Here is a 20,567-nt window from a genome sequence, read left to right as displayed (position 1 = left end):
GGACGGAAAGCAAACTACAGTTCCCAGAAGGCTTTGCGCTAGGGCCGCAAAGGCTGTTGGGAGAGTGGGTCTCCTTTTAGTTTCCCTAGCTGGGTGGGGGCTGCCATTGAACCGGCGTCACTGCAGCTCCAAGGTCGCCCGGTGATGATGTGAGGGCGCCTGCCAGTTCCTGCCACGCCCGGGGGGGTTAGCTCGGTGGCGGCGGCGGCAGCTTCAGCTGCTGCTCTCAGGCTGCCGCGCGTTAGGGGCTTCTTCCTGAGCGAGTGTGGGCGGAAGAGCGAGGACGCCGGGCCATTCCCGTGAGTAAGCTCCCGCGTGCTATTCGAACTTGCCCTTGTCAACTTCTCTCGAAGGCAGAGAAGCCTTTCTGTCCCGTGTTCCTCTGGTCCCCAGAGGTCACTCACGGAAGGATCCCGCCCCGAGATGGGAAAGGGATGTTTCCCAAGTGTGGGTGCAAACTGATGGGAACTGGGCGCTAGCCTCCGGGATTCACCCTATCTGCACCTCTGAAGATTGGCAGCTTCCCATCCTTTGCCAGACAGCGTCCATCTGGAGCTCTGTCGTTTTAGGATGAGTGGCTTTAGTGTCTGAACATTAAACCTTAAGCTCTCGGTGGCCATCTGTGATGCAAATGGGAGGAAAGGACACTAGAAAGAGCTCTTTCTTTATTGGGCTTTTCTTTGTAATTGATTTGGAACCAGACGCCACATGTCTTAAAAGAAAAAAGGAAGACAGACAGACAGACAGATTTAGGTTGAAGCGAAAAGAATGAATATTGGCAGGTGTGTTTTCCAGTGCCAGCACTTTTGAGTCCCAAACACTTTTTTTTTTTTTAAATCACAATTATGGCAGTGAAGTCAATTGCCTGCTTATGCATCTTTCTCTGCATCAGGAAAGATGGTAATATTTCGCTGGAAATTCACCTAGCTTATATGGATCACTTAACAAAATGAGCTAGACTCAGAGTTCTTGTTCTACCTTAGTAAAAATGTTTGTGACCTTTCAAATCTTTGCTGTCCTATTAAAAGTCTGAGCTACAGTGAGCTCCAAATAGCATATTAATGGTGGTGACATGACACTTGAAAACGAATTGTGAAGGACATTTGGTGGTGGGAAAGGGCAAAATTAAAGGCACTTTATCATCTCAGCCACTATCCAGCTTTCTATTTTTAAAATTAGGTAGTATCTGGCAAGCCTCAGACGTTTAACCAGCACATACAGACCTATGTGAAAGACAGTGCTCTTAACCATACCCATTTTTACTGATGTGATGTACACGGCTCGCTTCACCACGTACATTGCTCACTAGTTGCTCTGGAGACTTTCTGTAACAAGTCGAGATTTACACCCATACCTGCTTTGCCTCAAAGTTATGAATCAGGTTAAAAGACGGTTAAGAAGAATGTTCATAATTTGCTAGTACTCGCTCCATAATTCCTTGACTATGAATGCATCTGAAACTCCCACTTTAGCCCTCTGAACAAATTGTACACTCTTGTCTGCTAGTCTCATCCCTCATAGAACTGCTCATTAAGACACTAAGAGCTCATTCCAAATCCACCTGGATGCCTTTATGTGTTTTAAAAAAAATAAATGATAGGATTGGACCTGTATCACAAAGGTGCTTTCCAGTTCACGGTTTTATGGTTCTATGGTTATTATTCTTCACTGCAGATGCTTAACATCCACAGTCACAAAGCATTGTTATTCTTCCCTATGAATGTTTAACATTCATAGACATAAAGACTATGGAAATTGGCTTTTTAATGTTTTTACATCACTGCTCAGACTATCTTAGAGCAGTGGAGCATCCCCAACATTGAGGGATGGTGGATGGTAGCACTGTAGTTCTTGCTCATTCTCGTCTACAGCTCATTTACATCATCTGTGTGGTTCCTTTTTTTGTTTTGGATTTGTTGTTTTTTCTTGTTTTACTCTTTTGAGACAATTTCACTATGTAGCTCTGGCTGACCTGGAGTTCGCAGAAATCCGCCTGCCTCTGCCTCTTGCGTGCTGAGATTAAAGTTGTGTGCTTCCATGACTGTATCGTTTTTAAAATTACATTTGTTTGTTTGTTTGTTGCTGTGTGTGTGTGCCTGGGAGCATGAATGCATGTGGAAACCAGAGGACCACTTGTAGGATTGGGTTTTCTCTTCCTACTATGTGTGTCCTGGGGATCAGACTCAGGGTGTCAGTCTTGGTGGCATGCACCTTTGTCTCTCAGCCACATTGCTGGCCCTGGACCAGCTTTTGAACCTCATTAAGTTATCCTACTTACTTGGAAAGAAACCTGAGTCATTGACGTGACAGTCACATGGAACAGCTAGTCACGTCTGTTCAGACCTGCAATGTTCTTATAATATCAATAATAGGAAGCATAGGAATAATACGGTGTGTTGCACACCCAGCTGAACATTTTACCTAGTTATCATGGCCATAATAGCACCCGAGGTGGTTGTTGTTGGTTTGTTTGTTTGGTTTCAACAGGTTGGCAACTAAAGCAGCAGATGAAATGTACTCAAAATGATTTAATTACTGAGTGATAGCAGTGGCTGTCAAACCAACCAGGATCCAACCTTTACTTCAACATCTAAGCACTTAACTTGGTAACAAAACCTGAGTAGTTTTATTCTAATTCAATTGTGCACTATTGCAACTCTTTATTTAGATGGAAACTCAACATTAAGTGACTTCCCTACCTCTTTGGGGAACAATAGAGCTGGGATTTAGATCTTTACTTTAAGGTCCATGTTCTTCCCTCTGCTTCTCATCAAATGTTTGTTAAGTATTTTCTGTAGGTTGCTGTCCTAGATGATAAGGATAATCTTCACTGTTAAGAAATGTGTCCTAGAGAAGAGAAGCCAGAGTTCCGTTAGTGTATTGAGCACTATGATAGCACTGTTCAGAGGCTAGGAACAGAGAAGGGGCTGGAGGGGAAGGCAGAGGCGTAAGAGCTGTAAAGGGCTGAATTATGTTTTCCAAATTCTTAGGTGGTAGCCCAACCTAACCCTCATTGCCTGAAAACGTATCTGTATTTGTGTCGGGCTTCTGAACACACACTACACCTGCATAGGAAGAGTCAAAATTATCACCAAGGCCAAGAAGACAGGCCTCAGGAGAAAACAGACCTTCCAGTACCTTCATTTTGGACTTCCAACTCCCTCAACTAGGAGAGAATGTTATTTAACCTGCCCAGGCTGTGGTACTTTGTCCTTGTAGCCCCAGTAAATAATAAACAGGTGTCACAGGCGAAGGGCACGATGTACAAAAAGCCTTTGAGATGTGACTTGGTGATTCAGGTTTCACTATGAGCTTTGAGGGCTGAAGCTGGAGCCGGAGCTGGAAAGATAAGGGCGGCTTTGTATGAGATCCAAGGAGCTTTAAACTGAAGGGATAAAATGGAGGATTTGGTGGCAGTGGGGAAACATTACATGTGCGTTTTAGAAAGGCTGCGGCAATGGGAGAAATACTGAAGAGGCAACACCAGTTCAGGTGGCTGCTCATTATAAGGAACTTAAATCTCAAAATACAAGGCCCAGCTACATGTGGGGGTAAAGGCACCTGCTGCTTTCATGGTCCCTGGATGTCTGTCCTCTGGCATCACCTGTGTGCCTTGTCATGGACAAGCACATACACACAGCAAATAAACAAATATAGCAGAAATTTGTTTTAAAAGTCATAGACCACCTTAGGCCAGCTGACTTAGAATTTGCATGTATCTATTTTGACTTAAACTTTGGCTTTATGATTAGTTTTTTTTTACCTTTGCCTGCATAGATTGTAAAGCTTTACACAACTATCACAACATATTCAGTAGTTTGCTACCCTATGAAGTGATTTTTGAAGGTATCTTTTATCTTTAGGACTCTTTTATGGTATTTATACTCTTATAATCCCTTCCTCTGGCTGCCTATGAAATATGTACTGTTAACCTCCATTCTGAACTCATAAATATATAGGAAGATAGGTTAAGTAGTTTTTCCAAGGGCATACAACTAATGAAGAGCCAAGTTGAAATTCAAAATCAACTATTTCTATCTTCGTTATCTGTCTTCTTAACTGTACACTCTGCTACTGCCATATACAAAAAAATTAAGATCTTCTACCAAGTGTGAGGGAAAGCAGGGAGAGATTGAAAAGAGTGTGCGTGCTGTAAGGAATGGACAGCTCATCTGAGGGGATGAGTAGTAACTGTCAAGGGGCCTTTAAAGGGTTTATTTTAAAAGCAGACAAACAGAATGACAGGAGGGAATGCTGACTTTGAGGCTCCTGGGAAGACTTAATGGAAAGGGGGCTTTTGACCTGGTTAGGGTTTGGATTTGAAGACTTGAGAGAGGACATGGGAATTTCAAAGAAACTGCATGACCTATTATAGGATTGAGGATTTCCTGGTGTTTTTAGAAAGCTAATAAATGCTGTCCTTTGTTTTGGCTGAATATGTTGTCTGGTTGGTGAAGGAAGGAGGAGGAGGAGTCAGCTTGTGGGGAGGGGATGACTTTCTTTCTTTTTTAATGTGTCTCTGCATTTTGCTCACACGCACATCTGTGCACCGTTCGCATGCCTAGTGTCCTTGGAAGTGTGATGAGGGCATTGGATCCCTTGTGGCTAGAATGATAGACAGTGTGAGCTGTCATGTGGATGCTGGGAATCAAACCTGGGTCCTCCACAAATACAAAAAGTTCTTGAGAGTCCATCTCTCCAGTCCCATTTTAAGCCTGAATGAATGAAGCATATGCGGGATGTCATTATCTTTTTTTATAAGAGGAAGAAAAATGCATCTAGTCTCAGTTCCCCAGTTAACTGATTCTGTTTATACTGTCACACGGGTCCCCACTGTGGCCATTCACCATCCTAGGCCTTTCTTACAATAATCTGTGTGAAATGTGCTAAAAATTCCCCAATTATCTTTCTGTCTCTGGTCTTCTCTTCCTGAAATTTATCCTGTATTCTGCCTCCAGATTGATTGCTCTTGAAAGCCACTCTGCTATGGGATCAAGTTGAGACTTCTTAACTTGAACTAGTTAGGTTTAAATCTCCAAACACATTATTTGCTGATAATTCCCCTCACACACATACACATTAATAGCTAAATGCTTTGGGACCTCTTCTCTAACCAACACCTTTCCTTTTTGTGGGGTTCTGATTTTGTTGTTTGCTTGTTTGATTGATTATTTTGTTCTATAGATGCCCTTGTTCTCAGCCAAATCTTTCATACTTAAGAAACTCACTAAAATCCTAAATCTAGTATGAACACAAACTTTTTTTTTCAAGCCTGAAGACAAACATTTTAGCTAGAAATGACCTCCCCTCCCCTACTATCTATCTATAGGATAGAAATGTTGTAATACCCATTCAGGACAGCCAAGGCTACACAGAGAAACCCTGTCTCGAAAAACCAAAAAAAAAAAAAAAAAAAATTTATTATCTTGTTTTCTTAGATTTCTGAGACCATTACATCTTAGCTCTAACCATCTAGATCACAAGATCATAGCCCTTTCCCTGTTAGAGTTCAGATTTCTTAGCTCTTTAATGTCCTTTTTGGTAGAGACTATTGTATACAATATTGTATCTATTTTTTAATACCTTTAGTTTAATTCAAGAAGCATTTATTGGAAGTTGTTAGGTATATCGCCTGTTGACTAATTCTTAATAGAGTTATTTTTGAAGTGATTTTAAAATTAACTTAATATGTAACTTGCATACTTCATTCCTAGCCATACTGCTGACACACAGAACCTTGAGGACATCCAGAATTGTAGCTTATTTGTGCTAGGAAACAAGCATACAGATCTGCCAGTGTTAAAGTGGAATTAATTTAAATAATTAAAAGTAAAGTAAAGGTCACTGAGGTCTTTGGAGCTTATCTGTGTTTGTCTGCTAGTATTTGCCAGATGTCGAGTTCTGTTTTTTTTACAAAGCTTTTTTTTTTTAAATCAGATAAAAAAGGAAAAAAAACTGTTTAATAATATTTTTAAAAGGACATAATTTAAGAATTGATAAATTAGCTGGGTGGTGATGGTGCACACCTTTCATCCCATCACTTGGGAAGGAGAGGCAGGTGGATCTCTGTGAGTTCCAAGACAGCCAGGGTTACACAGTAAAACCCTGTCTCAAAAGCCAAACCAAACCAAACAACAACAACAACAAAGCTGACATATTATGGAAGTCAGTGGGGAAAGAATTTACCAACAATTTATTTGCTTCTTCACCTCAGGCCTGGAGAAGAAGCTAGTGTAGGGTACTTGCAGGAATACCAGATTAGTCTCCCCCACACTGAAAAAAAAAAAACACTCTAATTTAAATATATATGTATAAATAATTGTTTGAGCTCCTAGCATTGAATTCCCATTCTGGTCATCAAACAAAGGACAGGACAAACAAAGGGTGAGGACTTGGAAGTGAATATAATATCCATGTGAATGTAACAGACCAGACACTGAGGCATCGGATGGGCTGAGGCCTGAGTGATAGTCAGCTATAGAGAGCAGGAAGGAAGAGTGTTCATTTAGCCAACCAGTGACTGAGGCTAAGAGAGGAGTGTGAGAGGGAGGTGCTAGGAAGCTGAAGATGAGTTTCTGTGGACGAGTGAAGCATGGAAGAGAGTGAGAGATGTGAAGGCAAGGGCCTGTTTTGGAGTTTTTGTTAATGAAATTTTTAAGTTGGTATACAAAGTAATGGACTCCCTTATGTCGTTTTCATGCTACATACCTGTGTATATACGTGTGTATATGCATGCACACCCTGTTCCATTGCTCTCCTCCTTGCTAGTTCCTTTCCCCAGTTAGTGGTTCTCCTGCCTTCATGTCACATGTACTCCACTACCTCCTTAAGATTTCTTCCTCACCTCTACCCTCCCTGGCACTCAACCAGTAACATACACTTAATCTAGATTCTGCATGTGAGAGAAAACACACAATACTTACCTTTTTTGAGTCAGGCTTATTTTTCTTAATATATCCTAATACTATATATTAAGTAAATAATATAATATATTAACACTATGTTAAGTAAATAACAATTTATTTAATAATGATCTCTATCTTTGAGATGTTGTAATTTCATTCTTGATGGCTGAGTAAATTTCTTTGTATATGTGTTCCATCTTTTGTTTATCCACCTATCTGTTGATGGATATTTAATTTGGTTCTGTTTCTTAGCTATTGTGAACAGTGTAGCAATGAACATAGATGTACAGGTATCTCTGTGATGTGTTGTTAGTCCTTTGAGTGTTTACTCGAGAGCTGTATAAACCCTAACAGCACGAGGAAATAACCCCAAGCATTAGCATTGGGCTTCCATGGAATGAAAAGGCTTCTGCATACCACGGGAAACCATCAGCAAAGAAAAGAGATAGACTTTAGGATGGAAGAAAATATTTGCCCTATAGATCTGACAGGGGATTAATAATAGAATACATAAAGAACTCCAAAATTAAATTTAAATTTTAGGATCAATAAATGTGTTAGTGAGCCAAATAGTTCTCAAAAGAAGAACTAAAAGTGGCTAAAAGTATCTTAAAAGTTATTCAATGTCCTTAGCCAGCAGGAAATACAAACTAAAACTGCTTTAAGAGTCCATTTAACTCTGATCAGAATGATTGTCATCAAGAAGGAAAAAAAAAGCCTATTTTTTAAAAGTAGTTTGGTTTTGCAAACATGAATCTTGCTGACTTTCAGAGGAGGAAGGGTGCAGAGATCATGCCTGGAGTCCTGCCCGGACCCCTGAAGGCTAACAGGTGATGGGATGGCTTGAAATAGGAAGGTATGGGGGCGGTGGGTCTGAGACACCCCGTGGCAAGAGACTTTCTAGGATTGCTCATGGATCAAATTTGGTGTGCTGAGGAAGGAAGAGTCCATGGATTCCCTTTAAGATGGAGGAAATAAGAATAGAACTCAGGAAGGGGCTGAGAGCCAGACATCTTCTGCAGTTAATGCTGAAGAGGTTGCTAATTGTGGTAATGGTGTGCTAATATACCAGGCAAATGAAGTCAAAAAAAAAAAAAGAAAAAGAAAAAGAAATAGCAACAAGAACAAAAACTGTTGCAGTCAAACTCCACAGGTATCAGATGTGCAGCTTCACAGGAGCTGGGGTCATCTCCACAGGTGCCAGATGTGCGGATCCACAGGAGCTGGGGTCATTGCATTAGTTTTTGTTGTTGTGGTTGTTGCTATGACCAAACAACTTAAAGAATTTATTTTGGCTTACAGTTCCAGAGACATAGAGGCTTCTGTGGCAGGGGAGGAGCCAGCAACACAGGAAGCTGAGATTGGGGTGGGGGAGGAGGAAGAGAAAAAGAAGGGACAGGAAGAGAGGGAAAGAAACAGGAAGTAGAATGGAGCTATAAAACCTCTTCCTAGTGACATATTCTCTCCAGTAAGGCCCTACAACGCCCCTCCCCAGAGGTTCCATAGCTTCCCAAACAGCAACTACCATCTGGGGGACAAGGGTTCAAGTGAGCCTGGGGGGACACTTTCCATTCAAAGTATCCAGGTAATTTATCGAGAAGTCTGAGAACAGCATGGGAAGAAGGTGGCTGAGGAAGGGTGTCATTGCTGAACTAGAAATGATGTAGTGCCTGAGTGTGATTTGGTTGGCTGGGGTAGGGGGTAGAAAAACAAGAGCTGTTTCTGGAGAGTTCAGGTGTGCCAGTACGGAGTTATGAATGAGGGATGAGGGACTAAAAAAATGAGAATAAATGCTTTCTAAGACTCTTGAATGCGCCTCTCCTGAGAGGGCAGTGGTTGTGAGCAGTCCCCAAGCCCCAGGGAAGGGCGTGTTTAATAATAGATTTTGACTGAGCATGAGAATCACACATTTGGGCTGGAGAGATGGCTCAGCCGTTAAAGGCTAGGCTCACAACCAAAAATATAAGAGAATCACACATTGGAGGCTAGCCTGAGCTACCTATGAAGTTCCAAGCAAAAGTGAGACCCTGACTACAAAAATCGTAAAGATGATTTTGAGCATGTTGGTAAGCTATAGAAGGTAGTGAAGTTAGTAGGCAGGGGTATCCAGTGGACCACAGTTCAGAGAAGGTAGGAGTGGGTGGTTAAGTGACTTGCTTACATGTAATAATTTGTAATAGTACATAGCAGAAAAGCTGAAATACACACACACACACACACACACACACACACACACACACATACATTATTTGTTGTTTAAGTCAGTTTGCCATATAGCCCAGGCTGGCATCAAACCTGGGGTCATCCTGCATTAGCTTCCCATGTTGGATTTTAGGGGTCCATGACTACTCCCTGCTCTAGCTCCTCTTTTCTGAGATTATGAGTTTTTACCCCAGTCAGGTGAAAGCTGTAGACCCTAGGCATGCATTGCTGTGAAGAGTGAGAGATGCTAAGAATTGGGGTGGGGTGGAGTGGGGAGTCAGAGATGGGTGGGAAAGAGCTGATGTAGAAGAGTCTCCAAAGAGAAGGGACAGTTAAGCAGGCCATGGAGGGCTTGCCCATGGCGTGATGTTCATACTTGCTGACTACGTTTGCAGTAACCCCATACCACAGTGTGGTTTTGTGATACTTTGGGGGAATTTAACTGTTTTGTATTTAAAATGTAGTCAATTTCAAAAAGTCATCTGTTCGAAGATTGATAACTTATTTAGAGTGAGTGGTGTTTGGGGTACAGCACCTAAGCCCTGCTCTCATGCCACGTAGAGGGCCAGTGCTATAAATCACAACAAAGGGAAGCTTGTTGGCTAAGAAAGAGCACTCTGTCTGGGAGAGGAGAGGAGGAGCCTAGAAGCCAGCAGCCATGTGTCTGAGATGGACTGCTGTTCCCAAAGCATAGAGTTAACAACTGGAAAACGACTAAAACCCTAACCAAGCAACCACAGCTTTTTGTCTTACTGAATTCGTTCTCTTTTAGTCACAAAACTGAAAGACTACAAGTGAGGCTTGTACTAGCAGCTGTGAAGTTTTTAAGCTATCTGATTCTTTTCTCCTGTGGGGCTTGTTTGAAATGCTTTGTCAGTCAGCTGCACGTCTTAGTGGAGAGCATACTAAGTCTAAGCGATGAGCCAACCCAGTCCTTCCCCCTTACTACAGGAAAAGTAGGTACTTAGGTAGTGTTATTGCTACACAACGATAGGCCATTCAACACTAAACCCTTTCATGTGAAGTTGGAGCTATTAATAAGTCTCACTGTGTAGCCCAGGTTAGTCTCCAACTTAGAGTCTTGTGGTCTCGCCTTCCCAGATCAGATCAACAGGCTTGAACCACTATGCCCATTGTAATTTTCCTAAGGCCAGTACAGCATTTCTTTAGAATTTCTTCAGAATTGTTACTAGACTGAAATTGTAATCAACTTTATTTGTTAAATTGCTTCTAATAGCTTACTTAGTTGTTTTGTTTTCTGAGACAGGGTCTCTCTGTGTAGTCCTGGCTGTCCTAGAACTCACTGTGTAGACTAGCTTGACCTCAAATTCACAGAGAGCTGCCTGCCTCTGCCTTCAGAGTGCTGGGAGCTCTGTGCCACCACATAGGGCTAGCCTGCTTACTTTTAATCAATGATCCAGTAGGCTTGCGATGCTATCTCTACGTGTTATTTGCTGTTAGGTTTGGGTTGTGCATAATAAGACATGTCAAAGAGCTCTGAGCACAGGGAGGAAAGACAACAGATGAGATCATTGTCTTCTGGGATAATTTAGTCTACAGAAGAGGGTTCTATAAACACTAGCAAAATCACAATTAGAAAATGCAAGGTTTCTCTGTTTATAATCCATTCCTGGTCTCTCTATGGATTAACACAAAACTGCTTAGAAAGGAAGAAAGGAGGACCTCCACTCTCCTTGGGAGGCAGTAGAGAAAGAGCAGAGTGTTCATAACCAGCCTAGGAAAGAGGACGCCAGATGAGAGAAGCGCTTGGCAGCAGTGCCAAAGGAAGAGAAGCTGCCAGCTAAATCCCTTGTGCTCAGAGGATAAGGAACAGGCACCTGAGAAAGTGCTTGGGGCAGGAAAACAAGTCCTGGGGTCAGTCTCAAACAGATACCTTGTGCTTTCTCTGATAGCCTGGCTATCTGGCTTCTCACCCCAACATCGAGCTAGAAAAGGGAGAGGCGTGCTGGCACCAGCATGTATGATGGTTGATAGCCTCACGAGGAACGAAGGAACAAGATTAAAAGTGAATTTCAACATCTAAAATAACTATCTAACTAACTAAAGAAAGCAATTTGTACACTGACTATAGAGAGAAAGAAGTCTTTGGGAGCCGACACTAGAGGCCTTCACATTACACCATTAGGTGTGTGCACATTGCTGCTCACAGTAGTCACCCAAGTCAGCAACAGGCCATTTCCCTCTCCTTTAGCCAGTTTTCGCCTTTCCTTACTATTATGTCTTAACTTTAAGTAAAAATTATCTTCTTATCTGTGCTTGTATTTATTATTATTATTGTTGAAATGTATGAGTAGGGGGAGGGCCTGTGTGGAGGTCAGAGGACAACTTTCAGGGGTTGTTCCCTCCTTCCGCCATGGGGGTTTCCAGGTATCAAACTCAAGTTGTCATGCTTGGCAACAAGCACTTTTACTCACTGAGCCGTCTCTGTGACCTCAGATAACGTGTGTGTGTGTGTGTGTGTGTGTGTGTGTGTGTATGTGTATATACAAATTGAGGATTTGTTTGCTTTTCTCTTCTTTAACCCAGAATCAATGTGTGTGTGTTTTTAAAGTGAGGAAATTGTTTTACAGTTATCTCTAAAGCCTTTCAAATGACATGCACTTCTTGTCCGTCCCAGTCATTTGTCAGACCTCGAAGGTTAGAGGTATCAACTGTAGAATAGGCTTGGGTTTCATCCCTGGCTCTCACTAGCTTCAGTATGATAATCAACTACTAAGCCTCAGTGGCCTTGTCTATAAAATGGTGACAATGATGTCCACATCCTGGGGCTGCTGTGAGGATTAAAGAGGATTATGGGTGGAAAGCTTTGAAGTCAGTGCCAAGGCGTAGAGTGTGTACAGCCTACGCTAGACGCTGTAGTAGGAAAGCCAGTTTGGAACAGAGATGTGAATATAGTTTTTCATTGAAACTCAGGAAGCTCTTACGACGATATTATGAATTGTTTACATTAGAAATGGATCTTAGAAACTTCTGAGTCTAGTTTCATTTGGCATACTCTTTAGGAAAGTCTGGAATTTCACTGGAATGTTTGGGGTCATGCCTTCAGGGTCAAAGAGCTAGTGTTGCTCTGAAGTCTCTTCCTCTCTCTAGCTGTGCAGAACTGTCTATTAAAGTCACCTCCTCTGTGTGCTCCGTTTCCAGGTCTGGAGGAAGTGTCACAACAAACAGAATGATGAACAAACTTGGGAAGTGAATTACAGATCTGTCTCCATACTTAGCACATTTCCCTTTATCGGAATATCTGCCTAAGAACCCAGAGTGCTTCAAGTGTAGAGATTGAGGGCGTTGACTACATAGGAGTAGGAAGCAAAGAGAACGAGTGGGCACAGAGCAGGCAAGTAGCCACCTATTGCAGCAGTTAGTGTGACTGAAGGCAGTGGCAGTGTCTTAGAGAGTAAATTCATAGGAACTAGAGACCAGATAGAGAGCAGAATAGAAGGGACGGTGACTGAGTTTTGGACTCTGAAGTGTGGGTGATCTTGAGGGATGCAGATAATTCTAGAGCCACATGTGCTTATAAGGAGATGCAGGTAAAAACGAGTAATAGAGGTGGCACATCCTTTAATCCCAGCACTCTGGAGGCAAAGGCTGATGAATCTTTGTGAGTTTGAGGCCAGCCTGGTCTACACAGTGAGTTTCAGGGCAGCCAGAGTTACACAGAGAAACCCTGTCTCAGGAAAAAAAAAAAAAAATTCCAATAGTGGCTGGAGAAATGGCTCGTCAGTTAAGAGCACTGGCTGTTCTTCCAGAGGACCCAGGTTCAATTCCTAGCAGCCACATGGCAGCTCACAGCTTTCTGTAGCTCTAATTCCAGAGGACGTGGTACCTTCACATACATACAGGCAAAATATATAAAATAAAAATAAGTCTTTTAAAAAGCTAATAATAGTCATAATAGAGCAAGTATGGTGGGAGATTGGGGAAAGTTGAGTTTAGGATGTGGAGGCTTTATGGTACCCATATAAATTGATACTGACATTTTTTTAATTTCATTTTTTAAATAGATATTTTCTTCATTTACATTTCAAATGCTATCCTGAAAGTCCCCTATACCCTCCCCCCCCCCCCTCCTGCTCCCCAACCCACCCACTCCCGCTTCCTGGCCCTGGCATTCCCCTGGGACATATGATCTTTGCAATACCAAGGCCTCTCCTCCCACTAATGACCGACTAGGCCATCCTCTGCTACATATGCAACTAGAGGCACAGTTCTGGGGAGTACTGGTTAGTTCATATTGTTGAATGCTACGGACATTTCTAATTTAAAGTTATGAAATGCCAGTTTGAGCTAAAGATTGAAACATGAGCTATGACTGCCATGGAGTGGGAAATGAAGGTCTTCAAAGTAATGTGACTCCTAGGGTGAGAAAGAGGAGGGCTCGTGAGAAAATCTTGAAATGTGGGATAGTGACTGTTAAAGGCAGGTAGAGAAAGACTCAGACACCCCAGTTAATTGCGTCCCTCAAGCTTGGAACCCAGTTGTTTCCCGAGTTAACAGCCACAGCTCAAACAGTTATCTATTCTTTGTTCTCTGAATTTTATTGTTAAACAAAAATTATCCATTACATATAAAATTTCACTCAAAAAGTAACATTAGGGACTAGAAAGATGACTCAGCAGTTAAGAGTTCCATTCCCAGCCCAGATGGTGGCTCAAGACAGTCTGTAACTCAAGCTCTAGGGCATCCGGTATCCTCTTCTGAGCTCCATGGGCACCAGGCATGCATGGGATGCACAAACCAGGCAAAACACTTACACACATAAAAATAAAATAAATCTAAAAAAAATCTTGTCTTAAAATTCTAAAGATCTTTGACAACTGGCTTTGCAAAACAAGGCTTAGGTTTATGACAAATATAATTGAAAATTCTTTTGTGTGGTAGAATTACATTAAAATACTTACGTGTCTTAGATATGCAGAGCTGCATGTGTTTATAAAGATGTTTATAGTAAACATGCCTGCATCCTGAGCGTCACCCAGCTCTCTTTAAATTGTACAGGCAGCAATGAACTCAGCCTGCTGTGTTTGAAGAGCATGGCACCTGACCCTGTGCTCTGGGCACCTGATGCAGGGGAGCTTCCGCTTCTAAAACCACCGAGTTCTGCAGTTTTTAAGTAACTGAAGGATTTGTGATGATTTTAATACCAAAACCAAATTATTTTTATTCTTAAAGGATATAGAGAATAGACAAGCATACATTTTCTTCTCACTCTTGTATTTAGCATTTTGATATTCCTTACTGCTGCACTGAAATTGCTGTTCTCAAGGGGTCTTAGCTGTTTGATTTCACAGGACAGTCTTAAGTCTGACAGCTGATTGCATCTGTTTAGTTAGTTGTTAGTATTCTGTGGCATTAGAAGCTCAGCTGCCAACCCCTTTTGTAATCTAGTATCTTAGTTTTGCCACTCAACATTGATAGTGCTTTCTGGCTTGCTGGGATGGGTTTGTTTTTTCCTAGAAGTACAGACCTTTTACAATACCTACAGAACCTGTCACATAAAATGCCTCCACTCGAGATGTTTTCTGGTTTTGGTTAAGGGACTCCACCAACATTTTATACTACTTACTCTGTGTTACCCATGTTTTAAAGACCTCTATCCATTTTTTACCATTTTATCCATTTTATCTGTTGCTGTAGTAAAAGATATACATTTTCCTTGTTTAAAAAGATTTTGAGGTAACTGATGATTTTATTAATATCCTGTGATGTAGATTTTGACAAAAGTACCCTATGAGCTAATATTTTAACGTGTCTGTGACTCACATGTCAGCAGACTGTCAAGAGCAGTGATTCTCAACCTTCTTAATGCTGCAACCCTTTAACACAGCTCCCCATCTTGTGGTGACCCCCATCCCAACCATGAGATTATTTTTGTTGCTACTTCATAACTAATTTTGCTACTGTTGGGAATTATAATGTAACTATCTGACATGCAGGATATCTGATATGCAGCCCCTAAAAAGAGTAATTTAACAGCCTCCACAAAGTGTCACGACCCACAGATTGAGGACTGCTGCTCTAGACCCGCCAAGACTAAATAGACAGCCAAAACCCTCCCTAAGCTCTCTGCAGTCTTGGTATTCCTGTGGCCTCTAAGCTGCTACCTGTGCTGATTTCTGTTCCCTCTGCTTAGGAAAAAGAAAGGCCAGTTGCTCTCCTAGTCTCATGCAGAGCAGCTTAGCCTCCTTTGACCTTCAACCCTGAATGACCTTTCCACATATTCCCTGGTGGTTGGGCTGGGCTGCAAGGCAGTCTTGGCCCAGGCACTTACTAAACATTTCCCAACTTCTTTCTCCTGAGCGAGGCTTTACTGTTTAGCAGTGGACAGTGTGGACTTAGTAAAATTTAATGATAAAAGTTGCTTTTAGTAACAACTTTTTCAGTTAAATAGTCTTACAGCTATTTAAATATTGCATACTAAACTTGTAAGAAATCTATCTTGAAAAACTTTGATTAAAATGTAACTTTTATACTATATGCCATATGTAACTCTTTTGCCAAGTGGCACAGAGAAGATAATGCCTATTTAACAGGATAGAATTTAAACATCAAATTGTTTTTCTTGAAAAAAATAATGCACCACTGTTTGCTGAATGCGACACTAGTTTGCTCATTTGAAGTCTATATTTAACATTGTTTTCCATCCCATTTCCTTTGAGTAAGCTATCATATGACTATCCCTAAATAACTTGACTACCAAAAGTCTGGATGGTCATCCATTTGCTAACCGTTCATGACAGTGAGACTGAGGAGATAGAGGTAAGAAAGGCATGAATCTAAAGATGTATAAATAGCAGGCAAGTCTGTTTTAGTATCTTCCTCCAGCCTCTCCCCCTCCTGTCACCTCTGTTTCCTGAGTGCTGGAATTACAGGCATGTGCCACCACATCTGGTTGTTTTAAGCATTTTAATATAACTCCTTGTCCTTGACTCTGTGCCATCAAGCGTCAAATGAAATTCCTGTTGAGAAGTGTAGTTTTCAAAGCATGGCTTCCTCAGTCTGCTTCCACGTGATGTGTAGGTGTAGTATCCTGGTGGCCTTCTAATCTGTGTGCAGACATACCATGGCTTTGGTTCTAGATCCGAAGGCAGCCAGGAAGAACTTGGGTCAGAGTTAGCTCATCTTAGAAATGAAGATTTAGGGGTTTTTGTCTGTTTGTTTTGCTTTGTTTGTTTTTTTTTAAAGAATTAGCAAAAGAGAACAGCAATCTCATACAACAAATGGTATATGGCTTTTCTAAAGCTTTCAGTACCTGACTCTTAACAGGAAATGTTTGCTGAGTCTTCTTACAGATTCTCGAGTTTTAAAGTGAATTAATAACCACTAATTGTTTGGAGATCATCAATGGAAATAATTGTTGATTATATAATTAAATATTCTAAATACTGGATACTCGTAAATACAATGTCTAGGTTAACATGGAAAAAAGATAAATATTTCTCTAGCAGCTAAACATTGTATCTTGTGAATGATGGTGAAACATCATGAATCATTTTCATTTGATTCTTTGTATGCTGCCTTAAATTTTTAGATGCAATTATTGTATTTATAGTGAGAAACAAAAATACGTACTTGAGTATGTACATGTTATTTTCTTTTGTGTTGGAAAGGTAAAATAACTGAACAGAAATGCACAGTGTCAGTTGGTAGCCAATTTTGGTAGATGAAATAGAGGAATACACTTTATTATGCTTCGTTCTTAAACCCTTAGCACGTTCGACCTAAACCTGGCAAACAGTGCATTAGAGCACTTCCTCGGCAGCCAGGCTGATAACTCCTGAGAGCATCCGCCCTGCGGCTTTGCACTGGCTTTGCCTCTTACGTTAGTTGACCTGACTGCTGAGGAGCAGTTAAGTCACATCAGGAAATGCGATGGCGTTTTGAGAAATGTGCCAGGAAGTGTGTCACAGAGTTCGCATTGCAGAACTGTGTGTGCATGTTGGTGTGTCCAGGAACAAGCTTAGCCTTTAAGAACGGAAGGGATGTAACAGTAATTATATGGCTCACTGATAAAAGAGCAGTGGGCTTTAAACAATTCATGGGTTTTTAATACTTCTTTCTTAAACTTATACCATCAAAGTTTCATTTTCCTCACATTAAAGGTAAACATTTCAATATATTTATACATACTAAGTGTGCAAATTAAATATGGAAAATATTTCACACATATAAGTGGAATTGATTGTTGCTTTATTCAGTTAGCATTTGATTCTGGTGCATGTTGCCCTACAGTGTGTCTCTACCCCATTGTACCTGCACTTTGAAGAGTAGACTTTGCCTTCCTGTCATGAACAGTGCTACAGGAAACAACCTCCAGCCATGTCTCTATGTAGGTGGCATCACAGTTCTTTGGAGTAGATAATAAACCTAGGGGCAGAAGCTCTTGGTGTAAAGATGCCAAGTCACTACTGATAGTCTTTGAATGGCTGCACCAGTCTAGATTCTGTGGTGAGCTTTTTATTGGAAAAGTTTTTGTATAAGAAACTCTTTTAGAGCCCTAGTTACAGAGCCATGTGGTTCTTCTTTGAGCCCTACATTATGGCTAGTGGCAGGTGCAGAGACTGCATAGCAGGCTACTGTAAAAGGGGTGTGCATTTGAGAAGGGCTCTTAGCAGGGTAGATGGAGAGGCGCTGCTCTGAGTTATGCATCTTCCTTGTCCAGACAGCCAGGTGCCAGGAATGGTTTGTCTCCACTTTATGTCTCTACCTCCTGAGTGCTTAAGTTTACACTATAGTTATTTAAAACCTAATGGGGCTAGGAGATGGCTTAGCTGGTAAAAGAGGGACTGTATTTAATGTTTCTTACTTTCGACTTTGAATATCAATATGTGCATGCATTAACATGTTTGGCTTTTATGGTATTAAGAGTTCATAGTATAAAAAATAAAATCCAAAGGTAGTAGTAATCTCTATTAAATGCAATATTTAGTGCTCAACACACCTGGAATTTGAATTTTCAAGATGGATAAAATATAATATTTAAATATCCAGTAGGGACCACACTGCCTTTTGGAGGAAAAGTTCATAATAGCCCTTTGCTTTGGGTTTTCCCCTCGTGGACATGAAAGTGACCATAGAGAGCTTGTTTTCTGTGAGTGAGCAGCTCATGTGCCTTGCCTGCAAAGCCTGCCTCATTGTTGCTTTTTAGACCTTTCAACTGTATTTAGGACAGAATCATGGAGTCATTCGAAGGTCTTGAATCACAGATACTTATCAGCAGTCTCCTATTTTCTTCCCATTTCATTTGTTGAACAAAACACAGAGAAACAGTATCCATTGCTACTTGGGTAGTTGAGCTGGACAACTTCAAAACTACAGATAATGCGCATATCTTTGTTTAGGAATTACCAGGCCAAACTTCTCCAAGTTTCTTAGGTGTGTGGCAAGCAGCAGCCCCTTACATGCTGCAGTGGGCAGGGCAGAAAGTCCTGTCCTGGCCTTGTAGATTAACTTTCTTACAAATCTCCTGAAGCGCAGACTCACCTTACAACCTGTAACTGGGTTTTGAGTGAAGTTGCATTGTAGAGTGCTTGATGGGCGTGTGTGAAGGAAGGCAGGGGGGCAACCCCAGCGCTGAGTGAATTAGCCAGGGTGGCATGAATCTGTCATCCCTTCGTTCAAGAGCTGGAAGCAGGAGGATCAGAAATCCAGGATCATCCTCAGCTATAGAGCAAGTTTAAAACCAGCCTGAGCTACACAAGACCATGTTTCAAAAAGTATACAAATATTACAAGTTTCCCTTTACCTTAAAAGCAGTGGCAATACGGATTCATGGATTCATGTAGGACTAGCATACAAAATTAAAATATCAGGTCACACACGTTGTACATAATAGAGATGGTAATGAAGGACAGTTCTGTGGCGATTGAAGATAGAGGCCTCTGCCATTAATGGTCAGCAGCCAGGGGTGAAGAAACAGAATGATCTGACGTGGTATGGGCAGAGGACCATACAAACAGCAGTTGCCTCCTCAGAGGGTACTTCAGGTCAAGCTTAGGATGTAAGCGCTTAAAGGCTAAGTGTACATAGGGGATGACAGAGAGCATCTGTGGGAACTTATCAAAACTGCAGACGGTGCCCTGGGCTCACGCCGTTCTTATCTCCAGATGACACTCTGGTGTGGACTCCTTCCTTGCCAGAGGTTACCTCCCTTCTGGTGATGGAGATTGTGGCAGGGAGGAGTTACCTACCTCAGCAGATGTTGATGTTAGCAGACAAATAAGCCCAAAATATATCCTGTAGGAAGCCTGAATCTTATTCATGGTTTGGGATGCTTAAGTCATGGATTCAACTGACTTTGGGGTCCAGTGTGTCTATAATCAGAAGCGGCTTCCATATATGTCATATTACAAAAACACTACTGGCCGTTAAATTGAAAGTAGGAAACAGGAACACGGACAGATAGCTGCTAGAACAGCTGTGCTGGGCGTAGCCCATTCGCTGCTACCTCACTGCTGGGTGCACTGTGCGTTCTCCACCTTCAAGATGTCTTCTGCTCATTGGTCCCCTTCGATTTGGGGTTGATACTCCCCATGCTTTTATAGCACTAAAGTCATGACAATCCTGGTGTGGTCCTATAATTCCTGTGAAGTTTTGGTAGATTTGCCCAAAGTATGGCCAGATACGGTATAACCAGTTAGTCTTGGTCAAAAGTTAATTATTTCATATAGAAGTAAGATAAATTTATTTCATTTTTAAAGCTTATCTGTGGTCCAGCTTGGTTTACCTCTGCCTGAGGAGCTGTTGCAGGTCAGTGATTGGCATTGTTCCCACTCTTACATACAACTTAGCAGCCAACATGAGTTTCTAATTAATCCCCAAAGTATTGTTTGTAAATACAAATTTGAGATATATTTTAATATGCTTTATTAAATCTGCATTTGCTGTAATTCCAGGCTCTGCCTTCTCATAAGGTGGATTTTCCTGAGCTTCTAGTCTTTTCCATGGGGCTGTTTTGTCCAAAGTATCCTGTTTTAAGGAAGTATCTACTTGTTTTTTTAGGCACAGTGCCTATATTTAGGCTCTCTCTGTCGGCCATTGAATTCTGTGGCTGAGCTAACTCAGTTCTTGGTCATAATGTGTTCTCCCAGCAGTGACAGTGACGGGTTAGGTGGTTCATTTTCAGTCCCGTTCTTCTTTAAACAATTTAGTTGGTGGTTTTACTTGATTTTCTCCTAAATGTGCGTGGTTTACAGAGGTCTGTTTCTTGTTAAATGTGTCATACTTGACTTGGTAGCTTGTAGGAAAAACACAGTTGTTTCTAAAAAGATTAAATAAAGAGCCACCAGACAAAGACAGTGCCACAGGGAGAACACAGAACTGCGCAGCTAAAGGAGGCGCTGTCAGTGTGTCCCAGAGTTCCTGTTCCCCAGAAATGAAAGAAAATGGCTGTCCCCAGACCGATTCACTGTCAAGAGGACAGCTAGGAAGCATGACTTC

General features: G+C 41.5%; 1 protein-coding gene across 3 annotated transcripts in view; it reads left to right on the top strand.

The window, feature by feature from the left end:
- Positions 1–20,567, top strand: part of Trak2 (trafficking kinesin protein 2) — a 65,549-nt gene that overhangs the window by 810 nt on the left and 44,172 nt on the right. The window contains exon 1 of one of the 3 annotated variants that reach the window (XM_029480072.2): positions 57–299. The exons of 1 other annotated variant lie outside the window; for it this stretch is intronic. The gene's annotated coding sequence lies outside the window, so the exon portion shown is untranslated. Of the gene's footprint in view, positions 1–56; positions 300–20,567 lie in introns of those variants that run through there. One more of the 3 variants, XM_021166246.3, reaches the window with a different exon arrangement.

This window comes from Mus caroli, unplaced genomic scaffold (genome assembly GCF_978045245.1).
Source record: "Mus caroli unplaced genomic scaffold, Mus_caroli_1 scaffold_1, whole genome shotgun sequence".
NCBI lineage: Eukaryota > Metazoa > Chordata > Mammalia > Rodentia > Muridae > Mus > Mus caroli.
This window is presented reverse-complemented; position numbering and strand designations above follow the sequence as displayed.